Raw genomic sequence first — 14,563 nt, forward strand, 5'->3', positions numbered from 1 at the left:
GGTGGCTGTGTGCTAGGAAATGGGGAGTGCATGTGTGTGCATGTGTCTGTGTGTGCATGCGCACGCGCGTTTGTGTATCTTGTGCTCGTGAATGACAGAGAGGGCAAAATAATTTTTTTTTTAAACTAAATAAACCAAAAACATGAGTGGCAAGGTCTTCGGTATAGAAGAGCTAAGGTTGTCCCCGGGACCGGGCCCCCAAGAGCCTCCAAGGCAGAGGGAGGAGGAAACTCGCACTTAGGACTTTCCTAGACAGAAATCCCCCAGGGCATCTGCATTTGAGGTCTGCGCTAATCTGCAGACTTCTGTTGTGTGTGGATGACGTCCTGCCACTTCTTTAGATATCACTTGAGTCTGAGAAGACCACAGTCCACTCCACCTTGGCAAATTATGGAGTTGCACCTGAAAATTATAAAGGCATATTGGCATTCTTTTAGCAACAGGAACAGACTTGCAATGGTCTTAAAGAACATAGCCCTACCACCCTCCCCCACACCTAATGCAACTTCTGGGTCACTGGAAGGAATACCCCTAGGCTGGGGATGGGTCAGCTGCCTGCACACTGCAGCATCAGAGTGGGCTCATCCCTGGCCAGGCCCCGTCTGGTGGAGCTGTTCTCCGCCCTTGTAATGAGCACGGGGGCTGCTCCCCACTCTGTGAGGGGGCCTGGCCGAGCTCTCTAATGGACATGCCTCACCAGGGCACCCAACTGCTTCCGAGAGACTTCTCCCCGCCAGAGCACTACCTGCAGAAGTTGGAGGCACAGCAATAACTGGCTCAAGGTAATGGGCTGGACTTGCCCTGAACAGCAAGATTCCTTGTGGATTCCTTTTTTTGTTTTTTCTTGTTTGGCCTTTTAATGTGAAGTTTCTAGTACACAATGTTTCTTTTGGGGGCTGCATTTTCATTTTGCTATCTCTTCATTTAAATGGTACTTGAACCCATCCACACTCTCCTTCTGTTGCCAGAGCAGAACCTCGACACGGGGTTTCTGTTGGGTCCTTATGGGATTATAGGGCTGATCTCCAGATACCTTTCTGGCTGGTCTCTCCCTCACTAGAGCAAAGCCCAGCTTTTCTGAAGGTTGGCACTGGATGGGGACTCTTCAGGCAGGGAGGGCTGGCAGCAGGAGCGATCTCCACTTGCACTCTGTGATCTACACCACCCCCGTGGGGTAGCCAAACCTTAGTTACCATTACTACCACCTCACTGGCCCCCAGGGGCTCACGGTTTCCTCCTTAAGGCTCTAAGCATGGAAAATAAAAGCCATTCCCTCGGTTCACCTTTGGTATTTGTAGAGAGACTTTAGTAAATCCAGGGGGAAAACAGAAGGGAAATAAACAAGAGAGACACAGGAATCAGAGAAGCGGCCCTGCTTACCAAGTACCCATGTCTGAGCTTGCCCACGCTAACTTGCTCCCGGGACTTCCAGATGCAGCCTCTTTCCCCGTCTTGTCTGAAGTACTGCTCTCTTGTCCCCAAAGGCCAGCAATGCTGCAGGCACTTTGCTCCAACTTCCTCTTCCTGGCTCTTGGCCCACCTCTTTGATAAGGGGATCATCTTCCTTCCATGGGAAGCACTTTTGTGGACAACTGACTCCTTCAAGGTCAAAGCCGAGAGAAGGATTCTAGCTTCGCTGCCCACCCCTAGAGACTGCTCTAAGAATCCTATTACCCTAAGAAAGTGGTTCCCACAGGATAACTACTCTTCCTCCCACTCTGCATATAACTGACAATTCCTTCCATGTTGCAGGCCCAACAAAATGAATCTTGAACACACAATGTATGGCATGCATGCAACTAGAACTGCATGCCCTTTCTCCCCCCTCCAAATGGAATACAGCTGCAATAAAGCAATTTGGGGCTAAGAGTCTATCAGAAAACAATTTATTAAATCCTCCCAAAGCCCGGCCACTGTAAGCTAAGAATACACAGGGTACCTGCTCATGGGGAAATAGATCAAGGATGGTCAGCGAGGGGAGGTCCCAGAGGGAATGAGAATTGATGCACAGATTAGCCAGGAATGACAAGGGTGCATGGACAGGAAGAAAGATGGATGGTGCCAGTAGACTGGGGCTACAGAGGGAAGCGTCTTTATGGCTGGGGCCTGAACAGGAACCAAAGGGTTTAAGGGGTAGAAGAGCCATATAAACGAAGCATTGAATCCAGCTCCTTCATTGTATAGATGAGGAAAACCTAACTGCAGTTGAAGGAGGAAGAGAAACGCACAGGGTAGAGGGATCCTCTGCACTCCCTGCCCAGCTGCCCTTTTCGTCAGATTACAGCTGGGCGAGCAAACCCCGGCCCCAGCCCATTTGCTCTTCCAAAGCTGCCTGAACAAGCTTTAGGAGCCGTGTGCATGTTCCCTTCCGCTGGCACACTTTCCTCACCTCTCCTGTTGAAATTACACTCATTCTTCAGTGCCCAGTTGGAAAGCGAGGCCCCCAAAAGCAGGCCCGCCAAAAGCAGCAACCACCACTTCCTTTGCATTCCTGTGGCATGTTTCCAATTGGCTGTGGCGGCAGGTATGACAAGCCTCAGGGCTCTCCGTGCTTTACTCACTAGGTTCCCTCTCCTCCAAGGCCAGGAGCCCCTTCCCGCCTGTGCCTCCCCACTGCGTCCAGGCCACGGTGAATACACGGTGGAGGTTAAGGTCTGGGTGCAGGGAGGCAGGGACGGAAGTTGAAGTCAGAAGAGTGACCTAATTTGGAGGGCCTCATGTGGAAATAATTTAGAGGCAAGGTGGTGGCAGGAGGGGTGACTGCATTTGAGCCAACACCCCAAGCTCCCTGGGTGCATGCTCCATTGTCCCATCAGACCTCACTTACAGAACACATATTTGAAGATAAAATTCTTAAGAATTTCAAAATGACAACCACAAAGCGTTAACCCCCCTTCCCCGAGTGTGGGGTCCCCTTCTTGAGTGCAGGGCCTGGGACGATGGGCACTGGCAGCACACCCATGAAGCCAGCCCTGGCTGCAGGAGCTAGAATGTTCCATTTTGGTGAAATTGTATGAAGGTAAGAGTAGAAAACCATTTTTGGTCAAGAGGAACGGGCAAAGCCCACTGAGTGCTGCATGGGAGGGGGGGCACGTTCAGAGCCGTGGGCAGGAGCCATAACTTCAGCTGCAGTCTGGTGGGGAGAGCCTGGGGATGCGCAAAATGAAAAGGTTCTCATGACGACCTGCTTTCCTCCTCTGGGCAGTGGCAACCAAGAAATGTGGGAACCAAGGGCGCCTGGGTGGCTGAGTCAGTTAAGCGTCTGCCTTCGGTTCAGGTCATGATCTCAGGATCCTGGGATGGAGCCCCGCATCAGGATCCCTATTCAGCGGGCAGTCTGCTTCTCCCTCTGCCCCTCACCCCATTCATGCTCTCTCTCTTTATCTCTCTCAAATAAATAAATAAAAATTCTTGAAAAAAAAGAAAGAAATGTGGAAACTAAATGGGGCAGTGGGAGAAGTCAGGATCGTCAGGATGGAACATTATTATCATGGATACGGCTCAGAATTGCCAGAGCATGCTGATTATAAAAAGCAGAATAACGTGTAGTTGATTTTATTACTATTTTTAGTTTCTGTCCAGACAATACTCATTGCTGCACCTACGTGGACTGCTCCTACCACCCCACCTAGCTGTGCACTTCCGCTGGGAGCCGAAGGCATCGAGTGGGTTAGAACCCAGGTCTCCTGACTCTTTTAGACAACTCTGCCCCTCTCGGGTCCCAAGCACAGAAACTCAACACAGAGGGACGCCTGGGGGGCTTAGTCTTTAAGCGTCTGCCTTCGGCTCAGGTCATGATCCCAGAGTCCTGGGATCGAGCCCCGCATCAGGCTCCCTGCTTAGCGGGAAGCCTGCTTCTCCCTCTCCCACTCCCCCTGCTTGTGTTCCCTCTCTCACTGTGTCTCTCTCTGTCAAATAAATAAATAAAATCTTAAAACAACAACAACAACAACAACTCATCACAAAGAAATCAGGCCACATGGGTGGAGGTGGGGGTGAGACACACATGAAAAATTAATAATGTAAGAAAGTTTCCAAATGCCTCTTAGCATTGGTCCTACCCATTTCTGGAGCTCCGCTGTTTTTACCATCAAATCCAAAACCTTACCATGATACTTGAGAACAAGCTGTGGGAATAAATCATCTGTAGACTGGTAAGGGTTTCTAACCCACTTGTAAGGCTGCATGAAAACCCAGCAGGGGAGCCTGTGGCCACCACCTTGATAATCTGCTTGTAGCTTTCTCATGGTGAGCAAGTCCAAGAATGTTGCTACTAGACCTCTCCAAAACACAGATGTTTGAAGCTGGAAAGGACCCTGTGTAAACCCCTCATTTTTACAAGTAAGGCAACTGAGGCCCGGTATGGGGACGGAGGGAGTCATCTAAGATTAGACTCCTTAGTAATAGCAGAAAGTGACAGAGGACACCCTGTTCTAAAGCTCAATAAATAAATGGGGCTTGTGCACCAGCAACATTATTGTGAGGGGTTAATAATGAAATCTACATGAGAGCTCTTAGCACAGTATCTGGCATGTAGCGGTACCCTGGGAATGTTCGTTGAACGTGAATTTGAGTTCTCTGAGCATCAGAGTTGCTGCACGCCTGTCCATGCACACATACAAGGTACCAAGCGGCTGAAGTCAGGAATTCCTTTTCCGCATACAGCCCACAGCAACCAACACAGAGCTTTCTCCCAAATGCCACTGCTAGCAAGTGCTTGGATCTCAGACCAGCCACACGAGTTGTGGGAGAAGAAAAGATTATTGCAAACTGGAAGCACAGAGAAGAGGAAAATCTCAAAAGCAAACAAGCACGGGAACGTGTGAAGTGTTGTTTCTGAATAAACTGGGGGCAAGAAGAGCCTAGAGCTGATCTCTGGCTCCTTCTGGTCACCAGAACCTGCATCTTCCACCCCTGGGCTTTCCCCAGAAGGCTAGTTCCCTGGAGTGGGGAGTGAAGAAAGGAAGGCTGTCCTGGCTTGACCCAGGCAAGACATGTCAGTGAATTTTTCAATTTAGAAAGACCTCTATGCTCATTCTCTTTTGGTCACTGTTAATAGCGACCCCCATCCAAGCATCCTGTTGTGTTATCATTGGCTGTATGTCTTCTCTTGGCTGAGGGGCCATGCCTTCCTCATCCACACGTGCCTGCTGCCTATCATGGGGCTGGTCCATTGCAGAGTCTCAATGTCTACTTAGTGAATGAGTGCCTACCACAATCGAGACCTGCCCAAGACACTGCTCACTGGCCTGAGATCCTGGATGGGCTTCTGCCAAGCCTGGTCTGGAAGCCACTCAACTCTGCCTTCTTTTCCCAAAGAAAATACAAGGCCTGGCTCTGAAGTAGGCCACGGTCCCCAGGCTCTTCTTGGCTATAATTGGAAAAAGACCTGTTAAAGACCTCAGTAAAACCCCCTTCCTACACTCTCCCCAGTGCCCATATCCCCTGCTCGGAGTTTTCCAAGATCCTGACCAACTAGCAGATGCTATTTTCCTCACTTAGAAATGCTTTCCCACATATGGTGTTTTCTCAGTCCCTGGAGCAACATTCCTATAAGGTTTCACCATCCCTCAAAATACTCAAAAGAGAGCAATTTCTGATTTCTCCTTTCTGGCTCAGTTTACAACACACACACAGAGGGTTTTTGGGCAAAGCGGCTGAAATGGAAAAGAAAGCTGGATGGAGAGTGGGGTGGGACAGGACCTGAACCCATAGCCACCCGTGTCTGTCCCCGTCACACATAAACACCTGGGGCACTCTCCTTTGAGTTCCAATTTACCTCTCCACGACTAGCTTCCCAGCACACGTGCCTCCTCCGGACCATGGACCTAGAGATCTTGTTTGCTGCCCGTGTGTGGAGTGACGGTTTAGCCTGGTTGGAGTGGGGGCATCAGGAACAAAAATGCGATGTGCCAGGGACCGACATACATTAACTCTTTAATCTCGGTAACAGCTCCTGTGAGGTAGGTACCAACATTCACCATTTCAGATGGGGAGGCTGAGGCACAAGATGGTTAATAACCAGCTAACAAGCAGAAGAGTCAGGATTTGATCGCAGTCTGGCTCTGGAATTGATGCCCTTACGGATTATGCTATGGGGTCTGTCTGTCCCTGCTCTCGAACATTCCAGAGAGTTTATTTCCAGAGGAAGCTCAAGTTCCAAGGCTGGAACCAAGGCAGCTGCAGGTCGAGCACCTCCCTGGGAATCCTCAGCTCTGGGCAGAATTTCTAGGTGTTTGAGGCCATCACTCCTGTTTCTTCCTCTGCGTATTCCCTGTGAAAGTAAACAAACTGTTGTCCCCCTTAGGCCCGATGTCCTCCAAGACCTGTCCCTCTGTGGGTCGGCCAGTTCCTCTGCAGGTCCGCCATCCCTGCAGAGGCCATGTGTTGTAGTGGACGGAACACCAGATGCACTATCTCAAGGCTTGGTGTTGGTGCCAGGACTGGAAATGAGGGTGACTTACAAATAAGGCATAGAGGTTGTGCTCTAGCTGTCCTCAGGGAAGAGGCATGAGATCAAGGTGGAACCATTTTTTAATGTGCCAAGTTTTTAATATGCAAATTCAAGAGATTTCATTATTTCTGATACGGCCACCTCCTCTGGAGGCAAATGCATTTCTCTGGCTGGATTAACAAGGACTCTGTCCAGCTGTATCCAGAGGGCCTAAATCTTTGGAGAATTCCTGCAGCTATGACATGGTCTCTGACTAATGCTAAGGGCCCCAAAGACTACATCCTGCCAGATAACCCTAGTATCTTGTTCAGGGACTGGAAAGGGGGAGAGGTGGGAAAGCGATAGATTTAAAATAAAATGACAAAAAGGAAAGGAATGTGGTGGAAATATTAAACTAAGGCCATAGAGAATACTGGCTAAGCTCGCTCCCCGTATCTTAATTAATTCAAATTGGCTTTGTTCGGAACCCGGGTCCCGAGGCCTGAAAATTAGTCAGGGGGGCCATATGAAGATGTTCTGACCCATGACAAGGCTGGTTGCCGGGAGAGAGAGATCCTGGTGGAGCCTCCGCTGGGGATTGGTCTGGTCTTGGTTGATCTCTTTATTAATGATCCGGAAGCAGGAGAGAGGAAAAAGTGGCAGATTAATTAAAATGCACAGATGACGCTCAAAGGGAAGGTGCTACAAACACTCGTGAGGACAGACCAATTATTCCCCAGCACCCGTGGGGGTTGGCAGCCTGGAAATAGCACGATGAGATTCAGACGGGAAACACGTAGGTTAACTCACTGGGGGCAAGATGAATCCAAAACCAACAAGGGAGGGAAATGCTCGTAAAGGGATGAAGGGAAGGAGCGACTTGGAATGGCTACAAGGAGTAAATGAGAAATGAACTCACATGACTAGGGCTGTGTGGGTTTCCACGGCCCCGCCTTCTTCCCCTATAGCCCTGTGGGTCTTTCCTAAATCCCACCTCATTCACTCTGAGCACGACTCTGGAGTGGTGGCCACTCTTATGTTCCCTGTCTTATGAAGCACAAAAGTACATAAGTTGAGCTTCAGAGAGGGCAAGAAATAGAGCCAAGATTGGAGAGCAAGTGGATGGCTGTCACCAAAAGATGCCGGTCAGCATGCTCTGCATTCCCCCAAACCGGAGGTGAACCGTGACCGGAGGAAGGAAGAGCTCCTCTCTGTGCTTCACTTGGTGACATCTCATTTAAGAGCCCTGATCCCTGGGTAGAACCCACACCCATACAGTCAAAACCGGCGAGAGCAGAGGCAGGGAGATGGGACTGCTCTCCTGTTCCTCTGGTTAAAATACTTAACTCCAGGTCAGAAATTGTCTGACACGGACAACACTTGGCCTGAGATCTGGGATAGGACAAGGTCCTCAACTTCCAGGGGCTGCTGGCTTCCCAGGGGGAACAAGGCACACAGTCAACAGGGAAGGCCTATTCTAGAACAAAACGAAACAAAATAGAGGGCCTCAAAAGAAAAGAAATTTCTGAAACTGGTCCCCCTTGGAAGCCTGAAAATGAGGAAGACAGATTCCAGAATGGACAAGGAGCCCATATCCAAAAGCCAAGCTCGATGCCCTGAGATGGAAGTTGAAAGCTGTGAGTTTGCTTTGCACAGCTGTTGGAAGAGGAATTCTATATTGTTCAAAGCATACCCTCCTCTCTGGCCCCAAGGCAGCGAAAGATGGAAGGTATGGCATATGTCAAAACAATGTGCTTCAGCCCTCCAAGAGCAAGGTAGTACAGCTATTCTCCAGGCCATGGAAGCCTCGGGCATGGCCCTGTCTTGGCAAAGAGATCTGAAAGGAGCTTGGTATGCCAACACAAGCCCCAGGAAATCCAGATTTACTTTATCCTTTGCATACTACATACTCTCATCTCATGGCCAGAGGGTGGACAAGGAAGGATCTGCAGAGAAAATCTGAGTCAACCCAGCTACTGGCCATAATGGCATGTATTTATACATTTAGTTTCTTTGTTCTGGGCACTAACACCGATCCATCACTGTGCATAAAAGTGTGCATGCATGGGCTTCTGTGTGTGCGTGCATGGGCACCAACACACACACACACACACACACACACACACACACACACACCCCGTAGTCCCCAAGATGAGGATGCATTACAGCCAGGCTCCTTCTAAATTATTGTGTCATTTAATATCCTAAGACATTTTGATTTTGGTTTTGTTTTCTGCATCAGGAGAAACCCCATTTTCCGAGTGTGAAAACACACATGAGAAGGTCGCTTCAGTTATACGGATAGTTGGGGGTACAGCTGGAATTCAACTCTTAGCATCAGAGAATAACTGTCCAAGTCAACCTTCTGCTTTAGATTTGTGCTTAATGTTGGAGTTGGGTTTATGTGTCAGAAATCTGCATTACCTGCAAAATGCTATACAGCTGTAAATTAATATTATTACAAGGTAGGGGCTGCTGAGTAACTGATATATTTTTTTAAGATTTTATTTATTTATTTGACAGAGAGAGACACAGCGAGAGAGGGAACACAAGCAGGGGGAGTGGTAGAGGGAGAAGCAGGCTTCCCGCGGAGCAGAGAGCCCGACGCAGGGCTCGATCCCAGGACCCTGGGATCATGACCTGAACTGAAGGAAGACGCTTAACACTTGAGCCACCCAGGCGCCCCATGATCTTTAATAAATATAATAAATGATGATGATGATGATAAATTATTTATCTAGTCCACCCAGCCAAGGATGGGTCTCAAAATGGCAGAAAAAGAAGTTGGCTTCATCTTGAGAGCTGGAAGCCGAGGGAAATCCCGAAGCACAACTTCCATTCACACTCTGGATGCCTCTTCCAAACCAAGACCGCAGCTGACTTGGCAATGCCCAAACCTTTGTGCATCAACCAGAGTAGCAGCAGTGAGAACGGGATCAACCCAAACCATAATGGTTTGGCCCCATGAGGACTTGGCTGCAGTGTGGTCAGATGGCAGCCTTTCTCCTCCAGGCTTGGCGATCAGGCCTGCGTCAAATATAGCCTCTGTCCCCCTCTTAGGCTCCCCACTGGCCCCGCAGCCAACCTCCTTTCATGAGGATGAGGGATTGGCAAATGGTCTGGGGCTATCTTTGGCCTGGAGCCCCACTCCAGGAAACTGTGAAGTCTGAAGACTTCCCATGCCACGGCTTCCTCCTACTCTTCTGGGCGTCTCTCCTCTCTGCTCAGCCTGGCCACCATCATTCGCCTGAACACCCTGACAGACCAGGAAACCAAGGCCCGAGAGACATCTATGTGACTTCCTGAGCCTCTTCTCGCCCACTTGTAAAGTGATGGTGGGATGTGCACACAGGAAGAAAATCAATCTCCCACCCAAACCGGAGTGTGCAGTAGGCACTTCATAAACATTATGACTCCAATCCCAAACAGTCTACGGCTCTCTTTCTGGGCAGCTGGGTGAGACTGAAAACCAACCCAGAGCTTGTCCTCTGAAAGCAATTTTGGCACCAACACTCTGAACCCAAAGCTGTCTTTAATCACAGACACAGTCATAATAATCGCTTGTAATAATAGCTAGCATCTACTGAACCGTGCCATATGCTAGGGACTTTGTGGGACACTTTACATGGATTATCTCAATTAATCCTCACAGATACGATTATTATCCCCACTTTTCAGTTGAGGAAACTGAGGCTCAGAGGGATTAAGGCATGTTGTCAGAGATCACACATCAACTGAGAGGCAGAGCCAGGGTGTGAAACCCTGTCTGGGTGACCCCGTGGGTAATACTGCCTAACACCTCCTAGTTCATTCCAGAGAGTCTAAGAACTCTGTCTGGGTGACCCCGTGGGTAATACTGCCTAACACCTCCTAGTTCATTCCAGAGAGTCTAAGAACCTGCCACTTGCTTGCAGTGAACTAGGCAGTGAGTGCCATGCTGGTATATTAATGCTTCTTTCCTTTTTAGAGAAAGGGACATCCAAGACAGGGCCGCTGAAATGTGAAGAGTACGTTTCACAGTCTAAGCTTGGTGTCACCAATTCATAGTGGCTGAAAAATATACCGACACCACTTAGGGCTATAGGGCTCATTTATATAACCCCTAGCTTCCCAGTAGGTAAAATGCTTCTTTCCTCCCTTCTTATTTGATGGTGAAGAAGACCAAGAACCCAGGGATTCTTTTTATAAATTGCTGGATTTTTTGAAGGTGAGATAGATTTCTGATTCTTTGGTTTTCTTTGTAGTATATTTGCAGTTGGCAAGGGGAAACAAAATAATGTGGACTCCTGGCACATTTCCTGCTCTGATTTATGAATAAAACCCAACTCAGCCACTAATGAGCTTTGTGGCAAAGGGAGAATCATTGCTTGTCTTAGGGTCTCAATTCCTGATGATATTTCTCCAGAGGGTGCTGCCGGTCTTTGGGCAGGGTAGTTCTTCATTGCTCAGTCTTGTACCTCACACACAAAGCTTTGGCCCCCATCTACGGAATGCCAGCCATGTCCCCCCCCAGTCATGGTGACAACAGGAAAAATGCACTCACACTCTTGGAATGCCATCTCATCTGGGGAGGCTTTATCCCTCCTGGTTAGGAATCACATGATATAATGTTGGTGGACTAAAGCAGTGGTTCTAAACCATTTTTGGATCATTGACCCTTTCCAGAATGTGATAGAAGCTAAAGCGTCTTTCCCCTAAGAAGCATACATGTGCGCATAAAAGAACAACCTCTCAGAAAATTTTCAAGGCAATTCAGACTCCCCGAAATCTCATCCAGAGGCCCAAAGATCCTAGGTGAAGAATTCTCGAACTAAAGAATATTCTTTTCACATTTATTTATTCCTTTGAGAGAGCGAGTGGGGGCAAGGGCAGAGGGAGAGAACCTCAAGCAGACTCCCGCTGAGCATGGAGCCCAACGCAGGGCTTGATCTCAAGACCCACGAGATCATGACTGGGCCCAAACCAAGAGTCGGATGCTTTAACCGACGGAGCTACCCAGGCGCCCCTCAAACTGAAGAGTTTTAAAGGTTCTTTCTAGCGGGAATACTCTTATTTTTCTACTACCCTCTGCCGACCCTGAGCCATTTCTTCGCCAGACCAAATGATCCTCATCACTGGTCTCATTTTTGGGTCCACCCCATTTCTCTGTGTCACTTTGAAGCTGTGGAGCCAGGTACCCACATCCTAATCCACTCAGATTCTCGTAGCATGGGAAAGTTATGGCAGGAAAGTGACCTGCCCCAAATGAAACAACAAATTAGTAAAAGAGCCAGAAATAGAAGCCAGCTCTCCAGAGGACCAACCCTGTGCTGCTCATTTGGAACCAACACAGGACACTATATTTAAGAACACCAAGAGGGAAACCTGTCCACAAGGCTCACTGGCTGCAGAGCTTCCTCGAGGAGGCAGAGGGGCCCCATGTGAGCCTGACCAACATGGCACCTTCAACACTACAGTGTGAGAGGGCTGGAGCGTTCATAACCTGACCCAGCCAGAGAGGTAGCCCACGGAAGCAGAATCCTTCCTTTCTTCTTCCTTTCACAAATACCCGTGTTGCATCAGCACCATCCCTCACGTGATACCCACACTCCTCAAGGGCTTTGGGATTTTATGCATTTTCCTTTCCATGTCTGATCCTGCCATCATGCTGGATGGCCTCACGTCCATCCTGACAGCTTTTCCATCCCTTTGGTCTCCCTGTTCCTCAACGCCCCCAAGACCATTATGTTGGAAAACCTCATTGTTTCTGAAGAGCTTCTCTGCATTCCAACCGACTGTCCTTATGATTCTAAGGATGCTGAACAGCACATGCTCTGAGAGCACATGCTCTCGGAGGAAAAGCTGGTCACAGAACCCCGGAAGCTTGAGAGAGCTTTAAGCATAAATAGAGGCTCTCTTGATATATCAGGTATTGAAAATGGGTCAATCTGCAAGAAGGTCTAGCTAGAAAATACACTGGGACCAGATATCACACAGAAGCATGTTGTTAGTTGAAAAACAGCTGCTCATTTCTGACACTCCTGTCTAGAGGTGCTGTCTACGTGCCCTCCCCTTGTATGTGGGTGTTTGTGGCAGTTTGACCAGTACAGGATAGCGAAGTCCTGCTAGATGACTTCCAAGGCTAGGCCCTAAGCGGCCATGAAGCTTCCACCTGTTGTGGGAGCCCTGAGCTACTGCGTGAGTCACCGGACAGTCCCAAGGCCAGCATGCTGGAGAGGCTCCCCTTGATGGTCTTCTAGCTGGCCCTGCCAAGGCGCGAGTCTTGCAGGTAAAACTGACCTAAATAATCCAGACCAGCCCATCGGCTAACTGAATACCACCAAGTAACCTCTGTTAAGGCCACATGGCACAGAAAAATCAGCCGGCCCAGCAGTCTCCAAGTTCCTGACCCACAAAATGACGAGAAATGCAAAAATGGTTGCATTTTATGCCACTAAGTTTGGGGTGGTTTGCTATATAGTGAAAATAAGCAAACACCCGGAGCTGGAAAAATTATATAGATTAAATGTGTCATTTGTTAGTGTCAAGGATGACATTTCATGAAATCTGCCCAGAAGCGTCTGAGTAAATTCCTGGAGGACAGACCTAAAATGGACCTCTAGGACCACTGCCAGCGCACTGCTGATGACTGGAGGCTGGAACTGTGAAGGGGAGGGGTCCCCTGGAGCCGCCAATCACCTGAGGGCGTGCTTCTGCTGGGGTGCCGCAGTCCCGGTGGGCCTGCCTGCGAAGTGGCAAAGGGGGCTGTGTATGTCTGAGTGTGAGTCTGTGTATATACCTCTGTGTGTGTGTCCATGTGAATATCTGTGTGGGTTGTGCACATCTGCATATGAGTGTGTAATGTGTACGTATGTGTGTGTCTTTGTGAACATGTGTGTGTATGTCGGTGTGTGTGGTGTGTCTGTGTGAATATTTGTGTGTGTGTTATGTACGTGTTTGTGTGAATGTGTGTGTGTCTGTGCAGGTGTGTGGTGTGCACGTCTGTGTGGATAGCTGTGTGTGTGTGTGAATACTTGTGTGAACGCGTGTGTGTGTGGTGTGTGTCTGCATGTGATCGTGTGGAGTGTGTGACTGTATGCACGTGTGTGTGTGTGTGTGTGTGTATGTGCACGCAGTATGCTGGGAGAGGGATGCTGACAAGGGGAGAAAACCCAAGCATTAAGAGGACTCCAAAGACGGGGGTCCCCCTCCCAGCTTGTAGTCACGGTGACACCCTGGATAAGCCTTCCCCCCCCTTCCAGGCATCAGTTTGCTCTTCTAGAGTGAGGGGATCAGAATAAATCATCCTCAGATCATTCCAGTGCTATCCGTGTGCCCCCCAAAGGGGGTCTAAGGCAAGGCTCTGGGCTGATGCTCTTTCTGGCCCCCCTGCACACAGAGGACTGAGAGATGGCTCTGGGGGTTTTCCTTAACCCACGCCCTCACCACACACACGCACACACGCACGCACGCACACTGCGCTGGCTCTGCTCATCTAAAGAGTAAGGCACATGGCTCCAGCGGCCTTCTTGGGTCCCTGTGCATTGGAAACATGTAAGGACAGGCAGGGGAGAAGCCCGGGAGATAGAGAAACACTGGGTCAAGTTTGCATTTCTCATTATTTCTCCAGCCCTTCTCAAATTCCTTTTGTTTAGAAACCTCCTTGAGTTTCTGAAGGCTTCCCCCTCCCCCATCCCACCCCTGAAAAGCTCTAGGAGCTCCTACAGCCTGTAACCCTTCCCCATAACACGTTCCATATGTCGGTCACCCTCTGCGTGAAACGTTTGCACTCACTTTTCTGGTCACATCATCTGTGGGCTCCCCACACCGCCTCTCCCTAGAACAGCCCATCCAGCCCCTCTCAGGCCCTCTGTTCAAGCAGCGTGGGTTTGGGTCAGGCTGGAGGGCTCTGTGCTTTCGGGCCCAGGCCAATCCCCACTTAGGAGTCTTGCAGGTTTGCCTCCGGCGGGCCTCCGTCCCAGCCCGCCGCGCCCGCTGCCACCACCAGCTGCCGGAAGACCCTCCTTTAAGCACTGGGGCTGACTGAGCAGTGCTCTGACCGAGCTTGCCACATTATTTGCTTAAGAGCGTGCTTTTATAGCAAAGGCAACACAGCATTCTATTGTCTTCCTTTTCCCAGACCGGCTCCCC

The 14,563-nt window shown here is 49.5% G+C and overlaps 1 protein-coding gene across 1 annotated transcript in view; it reads right to left on the reverse strand.

Annotated features, from left to right (window-relative positions):
• Positions 1-14,563, reverse strand: part of NTF3 (neurotrophin 3) — a 67,381-nt gene that overhangs the window by 1,344 nt on the left and 51,474 nt on the right. The window lies entirely within an intron of this gene.

The sequence above is a fragment of the Mirounga angustirostris genome, unplaced genomic scaffold (assembly GCF_029215605.1).
Source record: "Mirounga angustirostris isolate CCGP_5_RB_7025 unplaced genomic scaffold, mMirAng1.0.hap1 SCAF_5, whole genome shotgun sequence".
NCBI classification, from domain to species: Eukaryota; Metazoa; Chordata; class Mammalia; order Carnivora; family Phocidae; genus Mirounga; species Mirounga angustirostris.